The following is a 9,337-nucleotide window of genomic DNA, read 5'->3' as shown; positions in this document are numbered from 1 at the left end:
AAAAGTATGCTTGTTGACTCCGGTATCGCGGTAGTTAAAGACTTCGATGCTTAAAATGTTTAGGGAGAAATGGAATACTGGTGTGTATGTTTTCTTTAAAGTACCGATACCAGCCATATACTGTATGTTTAAGTTCCAAAATTAATATCGTTTATGGACTTCACACGCGTTGCAGTATGCTCCTATTCTTTTTATGCTCAGGCACAAAGTAAAAGGGGATGCTTCATATTGCTTGACTAATTTTAAAAACTAAGTTAGAAATGCAGACGCTCCCTCGGTGCGCTGCTCTGGTGCGCCGGCTCTTACACAGTGCCTGTCTGCCGTAAGCGTTACAATATACATACCCAACACTGCTTGTACCCATCTGTCATGCAAATAAAACACCTTGAATTGAATTGAATTGAGGGGAGAGGGGGGGAATACTAAAGCCAATAATGGCTCAATACCCTCGATGGGCTTTGACGTGCTAATGCGTTGGTTTAACAGTCCGGGTGTGGCAGGCTTCCAATGTCAACTCGACTCGATTGGAAGACAATGAACATATTTTGTGATATTTAGAAATATAAATTTGTTTGGTGCGAGTGAGGTTTTATTTAATCTCTGACCAAGGGAAACGTTTCATTTTTTCAAAGAAATGTTTGTTAAAAAATTAAGTCATAGTTCTATGGGATTCAATCACAGACCATGTGACATGGGAGTCACGAAACTACTGTAACACACAGCGCCACCAGATTTAATAACGCAATAAAAACGCTATAAAATAATGTGACTAGGCACAGAAAAAGTTTACAGCACAGTACGATAATAAATGCTGACCATGACTTTAGAAGCATAAATTACCTTACACTCAATTTAAACACAAGCTGTCTTTCTGTATGAACCTCTAAGCTGGTTCATACAGAAAATGTAGAAATGCATTAGCCTGATTATGATTAAAAAACACATAATTAAACACGCGTTTGCGATTTAAATCAGAACACGATTTAAATCAATATAAATGTTTATATTGTAACGCATACTGTCCAGCCTCCATTTCTCTATAAAAATTTACTCTGTTGCACACACACACACAATAGAAGGAGGAACCGCTGTCAGAAGGGAAGATATGTTCAAAATATCGCAAATATCGATCATGTTGCGATATTTTGAAATATAAAAGTCAATTGATTGTCCATAATATCGCTATTCTATTTTTTCGAAGAAATGTTTGTTAAAAGAAAAGTCCGGTACCAGCTGGATTTGAACACACAACCTACCAGTTGCTAGGCACGCACCTAGACCAGTCGGCTACAACACAGCTCGCATGAACAGGCAGGCGAAACAGCCCTACACAGCCCTGTCGCAGCACACGAATACCATTATTAAATTCCTTAGATACGCGATTCCATATTATATTCCCTTTTAATCAAATTCTAAAAGTATGCTTGTTGACTCCGGTATCACGTTAGTTAAAGACTTCAAAGCTTAAAATGTTTAGGGAGAAATGGAATACTGGTGTGTATTTTTTTCTTTAAAGTACCAAGACCAGCTATATACTGTATGTTTATGTTCCAAAATTAATATCGTTTATGGCCTTCACACGCGTTACAGTATGCTCCTATTCTTTTTATGCTCAGCTACTAAGATTTCCCTTCATTGGTAAATTCAATATCTACAACGGGCACAGCAAAGACGTTTTTACTGTAAGTCTTTCTACGACAGACCAACGGACCACGAGTGCCCCTGTCGGTCAACCAATCACTTACTGCGGTGCCACGCGTCATCTTGCGTCATACTGAGCGACGTCACCTGCGGTACGTGTCTGTGACGCACACTTTGAATGGCTGCATCTGTACGTCTATTAAACGCATACCTTAGACGTCTAAATGTGGTCTACAATTCGTCTAGAATGAAATTCTAATATACGTCTAAAGTTATACGTCAATTATACGTCTATGTTTAGACGTTCATTATACATAAATGGTTGGAGTTCTATTATACGGATAAATTTAGAGGACTATTATACATATATGGTTGGAGTTCCGGATAACTTTAGAGGACTATTATACGGATAACTTTAGAGGTCTATTATACGGATATGGTTAGAGGTCTATTATACGGATAACTTTAGACGTCTATTATACGTATATGGTTAGAGGTCTATTATACGGATAACTTTAGACGTCTATTATACGGATAACTTTAGACGTCTATTATACGTATATGGTTAGAGGTCTATTATACGGATAACTTTAGACGTCTATTATACGTATATGGTTAGAGGTCTATTATACGGATAACTTTAGAGGTCTATTATACGTATATGGGTAGAGGTCTATTATACATCAAAGATAGGTTTTATAGGTGTAGAAACAAGTAAACCAAGCCAATGATTTGGTTTAGAAATTTATTCTGAAAATACACATTCACACCTGAAAAATTAAATTATACATTGTATGCAATCAATCAACAATCAACATATGGGCAATAATCATAAAAAACACAACTAGTCTTAAACTTCAACTACAAATTCTGGTAACATCAATATACAGTATAGTAATGACAAACACAAACTAATTATATTAACACACTATCTAACTCAAAACCACATTTTGATTCAAATATAAATTTTAAAATGTACAACTTATATATTTCCAAAAAAAACAAATATTACAATGGAAGTTAAGAAGATTTTTGTCCACCATTTGCAAACCCTGTCTAATTGTCCTAACAGGACCAGAAACCTATTATTTTCAGTGTCCAGATCTCCTGGCCCCCTGCCTTGCATATGCATTCTTCAAGTAACGCATTGCGTGCTCCTTTATATCTTTTTCTTTCGATGTAGGGTGGGACTTCAGCACCGCAGCTAGGAGAAAATTATATAATATTACTACTCAAATAAATGATGGTTAATATCTTCTTGAGTATAATCTAAAAAATGAACCATTAAGGTTTACTAAGCTCAAAGCTGAAATAAACGGATAAAATTAGAGAAACGGCAAAACGATTTTGTGTAATCTTCCCTTCACACTATTTTTATGTGCCATTTTTTGCTTATTAACATACTATTTTAATCAAAATAATATTAAGTAAGATCTGTATGTATTCAGATATTATTATTATTATTATTATTATTATTATTATTATTATTATATACTTACTCGTCAAAAGAGGATTGCTGAGATATTTGCGGATATACTTCTACGTTTGAAAAACGTGTCCAAAATGGCGACCAACGAATACTAGCAATGCATTGTGGTATATAACCGGAAAATATGCTGGGTTAGATATTTTCTCAACGTATGCGTTTATTAATGTTGTCGATATTATGGTTGAAATTTAACATTGATAATACATCGCGGCTATGTGCCCCCTGCTATGTGCTGATGTGCAATTTTAACGCATACAGTTAGTAAGGATCGGTCACTGTTATTATATACAGTATAATGACATTATGGAAAAGGATTGGGAACAGGCCTGGCGTCACGGGGGGAGGAGTGTCGTCCCTTCAGTTTTGGGCAAAAGGATTTACTTAACTTGTGCCCTAAAAAAATAGTTGTACTTTGTCAATGGTCAGACAACACTAAATGACACTAACAGTCACTCGGACTGTTTGATGGGCAGGAGGGCTATCCGTCCAGGAACTGCACATATCAGTGTCGTTATTGAGTGTCAACATTACGATCCTGTTTGCTCAGTTGGACCGATTCCTTGCAGTAGTTTATCATTATACTTAAAATCGTTATATAACTAGGACTAGTTATAGCAGTCTGTGCTTTCTGTTGGTTTTACAACATTTTTTTCTTAACGATTCAGAACGTCCATTTAGCTGCAAAAATGAACGCTTATGGTACTTTTCGCTCCAGGCAATACAAATCGTGAGAGTGACGAAAAATGTGAAACTGAACTTCATCGCAAATACCAGATTGCTAGTCGTCTTCTATCATGAAGCACTAACCAATGGCATAGCTGCGAGATTTCATTTGGGTAGCTGCACCGTACAGCTCCGTTTCAACTGAAATATCACCCCCCCTCAGAATTTCAGACGCCCCCCTACAGATTTTTCCCCGGGCACCGCGCACTGTTGTTGTCCATTGTTGTTGTGTTTTTTTCGTTGTACCCAGTGGGCAAAAGACGTATAATATACGTCTATTAAACGCATACCTTAAACTCTAAATGTGGTCGCAATTCGTCTAGAATGAAATTCTAATATACGTCTATTGTTATACGTCAATTATACGTCTATGATTAGATGTTCATTATACGTAAATGGTTAGAGTTCTATTATACGGATACATTTAGAAGACAATTATACATATATGGTAGGAGTTCCGGATAACTTTAGAGGTCTATTATACGTATATGGGTAGAGGTCTATTATACGGATAACTTTAGAGGTCTATTATACATCAAAGATAGGTTTTACAGGTGTAGAAACTAGTAAATCAACCCAATGATTTGGTTTAGAAATTTATTCTGAAAATACACATTCACACCTGAAAAATATGTATTTCAAATCATACATTGTATACAATCAATCAACAATCAACATACTTGTACATACTTTTGGTGAACAAAAAAATTCGCTCGCATTTCATCTTTCGCAAGCTATATGATTTAAAAAACAAACAAGTTGTTCTGCAAAGGAAATGAATAAACGCATAAAACCAAATCAAGACCTCTTTGAGTGTCCCAAATTACATGTTCTGTAAAACAAGACAGGAAAAAAGGTACCGCTGGCATCCGGATCCAGGATCTCCTCTTTATGAAACAGGTGTTTTAACCAGCTTTACCACAGTGCCGGCAGAACACTATTCTTATACAGGTGGGTACCCACCCTCAAACCTTTGTTCTCCCGCTACTTTACCTTTGCCTACTGCCCTGTCTCTCTCACACCTGAAGAAGGCTCCACGGCCGAAACGTTGTTGTCTCTTTCTTCTTTTTTTCCAGCATGAAATAAACCTATTACCTATTCTTATACAGCCGCTTGGACACACCGCTCTGAGACATCTGAGGTCGATGTGCGCTGAGCCTGGTCGGTGAGCAAAATCATGCCCGGAGGGGTGGTTTGCGTGTGGTTAAGGCGATGGAATGCTAATCCATTGTGCTTTGCATGCGTGGGTTTGAATCCCATCCTCGTCGGTTTATGTCTTCGACTTGTGATCCGTTTCTAAGTGGGACTTGATTTCTTTAGCTGCTGTAGTAGAGCATTAATATTTCTAGCGTTGGCTGAACATGGCTTACAGCACTAGCTGACAAGCTCTCTTAATAGATTAAATTTATGCTTTGTACTGCTTCCACCTGATATTAATAGTAGTCCTGATGAACGATTTAGGGACATGGCGCATCTTGAAAATGTTCTTGTTAATTTCAGTTTGGAAAAAATGCACTCACCAGAAGCAGAAACTGGTCGTATCTGCAAAATGCGCAATGCAATAGCAATGTCTTGCTATGAGTCCTTACCTGTTACAGGAGGCGTTGTAGGACTTTTTAGCTCAGAAAAAGCTATCAATTCATCTTACATTTCTACTCCATCAATATTAGCAATGTTATCTTTACTAAGCTCTAAATATAGCTCTAATTAAATGCAAATTTTAAAATACATTTTAAAATAAATGCTATTCCATATATTGTAACTTTGTGGTATTTAGAATTTTTATCTGAGGATGCAAGGGAAAGTATTATACAAATGTGAAAGAGGCTTGTATTTTAATACAATTTTCGATCAAAAGAAAACCAAAATCCGTATGATATTACCGTCAATATCCCTTGATATCAACGTTCAGTTGAAAGATTTGAAGAAACTCTCAAACAAGCAACTGCAGTAGCAGAGAGTTTTGATTTGAACCGATGCTTGCAGCTCAATACTCCATTCGTCCTTGAAAGAAGCAAAGACAGGGATGTTTTGAGTGTCTCCATGATCCTCTTCTCAAGCCAAAAGAAAGGTTTTATATGATCCTGATCCCACTAGAAAAAGGGTCAATTTCCGCCTGCACTGATGTCCCTTCAAACGTTTTACGTTAAGAACTCTGGACGTTTATACAGTGGAAGCCTGGTCCATTTCTTCTTCTGAACGAGACTATGGGAGTGAGTATTTTGATGTCGAACTGGGATTTAAATAAAGAGGAACACTAAACTACATTGGGCTACACGTGTGACAAAGCATTTACTGTTCGACCCCTCGATAGCTCAGTTACTAGATCTTAAGACTGTAAACAAAAACAGCGGGCATTTCTTATGTCCCTGGTTTGAATCCAGCTCGAAGGATGGTGTTTTCTTGTTCCTTAATCAAAAAGTGAAAATTGCTAATTTGTCTTTCACTTTGATGTTCACCCGAAAGCTCAGTATACAAAGAAGTAGAGGCTCCTGTTCTGAATAATCCTCACGTCTGACTGTTTTGCTTAGACCTTTAAAATGTACACTGTGGACTGTTTGCTCTTCCTAACACAATTAAAAAGCCGCCGACAAACTTACCAATCGGGAGTTTAGTTCAGTGATAGCGCGCACTTAAGACGCTCCGTTTTCTATCGCCGGCATCTCTGTATTCTTTTTAAACGCGATATCTTTTATTCTTCGTGTGTGAATTTCAGGGAGACTCATAAACTCTTTGTCTGTTTTAAAGATACATTATTTTAAACCAGACATAATGAAAGACGTAGTAACTAGACACACGTACAAAACACATGAATAGTAGCGGCTCTGAACTGAATGTGGTGCTGTATGGGAACGCGATGCAAACGCCAATGGCACACTGGATAACGTGTCTGATTACGGATCAGAAGACTTTAGGTTTCTACTCCTTCCTGGTTCGTGAAGAAGCTTTTAAACCACGCTACTCAACACTGACATCGTAGTATGTGCGGTCCTACACAACCTTACTATCGACTGGATGAGTCTTCTGTTCAATCTCCGATTCTTTCCGCACATTCCTGCTATTTCACCACCGTTATTGTAGGATAACAGCCAAAGACACGAGAAGATATACTATTCCGAACAAATGTCTTAAAAAATCACGTTAAAAAGGGTGACAATAAGTTTTTGTTTCTTTAATGTAACCTTACTTTTGCCTGTAAAGTTCACATTATTTTCTGTAGCCGCAAATCCCCAATATTTCTGCTGTCTCCCGAGAAACACAAGCGTGGAGTCAAATCATATTAAATAACACAACACATCTATTAATTTAACACCCAGATGTGACAGAACACATGTAAGACTTACACACAGCTTTTAATATGCTATAGTGAATTTGCAAGTGTCCTGGGGAGGGAAGAGAACTGATATTAAGGAAATACATATTTAAAGGGGATGTAAGTCTTAAATGTGTTTTGTCACATCTGGGTGTTAACTGAATAATTTTTTAGCATTATTTATTTTGTTTTGACTCTATACTTGTGTTTCTCAGGAGACAGCAGAAATATTGATGTTTACATTTATTTTCACATTCCCGGTGATATTGACTTAGGTACTCAACTATTTACTCGTAGTTTGACTCGTGTCAAAAGTTGAAAATCTCTGCAAACATCAAGATGGCTAAGGACGTGGAAAGAAACTCAATCACATTTAGAGAAAGTAATGTTTAGATCGGATTAATTCGAAGTGTGTCTCTGCGTGCGTTTGATCTACCAACGTTGTGTTTAACTGAAGGAAACCCTGAGTGTGGCATAGAAACTAACACATGTCGTATTTTTTCTACATTCACAGATTTTTGGCTAAAGTAAAAACAAATCGTTGTCATTTTCTTGCCAGCTGGCAGTAATTCTTTTGCATTGATAAGAAAGATGAGCACTTTATCTTCCGCAATGTGTGGATTTCTTGAAAAATAAGCTGTGCCAAAAATGAAATGAACACTTCTTTTAAACATAATGCAGAAGCATGTTGTCTATACCAATAAACGGTGCGAGAAGACAGGAAGAAAGGCACCGCTGGGATTTGAACACAGGATTTCCTGTTTATTAGACAGGAGCTTTAATCAACTAAGCCACAACGACGGCGAAGCAGTATCCTTTTACAGCCAATTGCACACACCGCTCTGTCACATCTTCGTTCGGTGTGCGGTGAGCCTGCTCGCTGAGCATGTTGAGAAAGGATGTGCAATGGCTTTTATCCGGCAATTTCATTACCAAGGAGCTCAATATGCTTTTGATGATCTACAGGGTGTCCAGTGCAACACAGGCGATGGACTGCTAGGATTTGGAGCCAGGATTTCCCGTTAACTAGACAGGTACTTTAACCAACTAAGCCACGGCGCCGGCAGAATTCTCCTCTTTTACTGCCACTTGGACACACCGCTCTGAGACACCTGCGTTCAGTAAGCGCTGAGTCGGCTGGCTGAGCACGTTCCCTCCTTTACATTCAATAGGAGCCCCGACACGAAGAGAAATGGCTTTTATTGTGCACTTTTCATGTCCAATGCGCTTGACATCTCCCAAGGGCGACAGAGTTCATTTACGACACTTTTCCTTTCTTTCTTTCTTCTTTCTGTACTCTTTGATGAAACAAAACGAGAAATCATGTAAGGGAAAATGTCTTTTTTCATGGAGAAAACATGCACCAGGAAATGTTGTGTTTAGAAGAAGTGAGTTAACATGAAAAGTGACCTAATTTACCGGAGCAAATGCTCATCTAGCAAGATCTGCTTTACTACTAGAGAGAAGTAGAGTGAAAGACGTGATCATTTCACGCCGTTGTGGAACAAAACGCTTTTTTCTTGGAATTCTAAATCAATTAGAAATTCAGAGCGACACATAAAGGCTTTGTCTGCTTAAAAGTGATGATTTTTAAAAACTGATAAAAATGTAGAAAACACGTTTCTCACGTAGAAATTTAAGATGGGGGTGGGGTATTACTAGTAGCGGCGCTGAACTCACCATGGTGCAATTCAGTTACGTGACGGGCTAGTGGTTTAATGGATAACGCGTCTGATTTCGGTTTATAAGATTGTCGATTTGACTTCTACCGGGGTTGTGTGATTTAAATCAGGCTCCTCAGAAATAGATGTCCGTTATGTAAATGAACCGCACCTGAAAGCAAACGTTGGGTCTGGGTTCCTTTCTTTCCTGCATGAAATAGCAAATCGTTACAAAAAAAACACCAACTAATGTCCAATAGTCCAATAGTTAGTTATTTAAGTAAACATGAATATACTGTAAGGTCTTGGTACATGGGAGTGGATTTCAACCACAATTAAAAAAGGGCAAATTATAATTACAGGCTTCAGACACTTTTTCATACAAAAGTGACCAAACACTCCCTAACTTTCAGGTTTGCTTGAACCTGTAACAAAAAAGCGGTCTGAAACTTCCATTCTCTGATGTCACTTTCTCTAAAGTCAGACGTGATGTTTCGCGGACGTGCAGTG

This window comes from Atractosteus spatula, chromosome 10, assembly GCF_055471065.1.
Source record: "Atractosteus spatula isolate fAtrSpa1 chromosome 10, fAtrSpa1.hap1, whole genome shotgun sequence".
Taxonomy (NCBI): Eukaryota; Metazoa; Chordata; class Actinopteri; order Semionotiformes; family Lepisosteidae; genus Atractosteus; species Atractosteus spatula.
The sequence above is the reverse complement of the archived record's forward strand: the minus strand, read 5'-3'. Positions refer to the sequence as shown.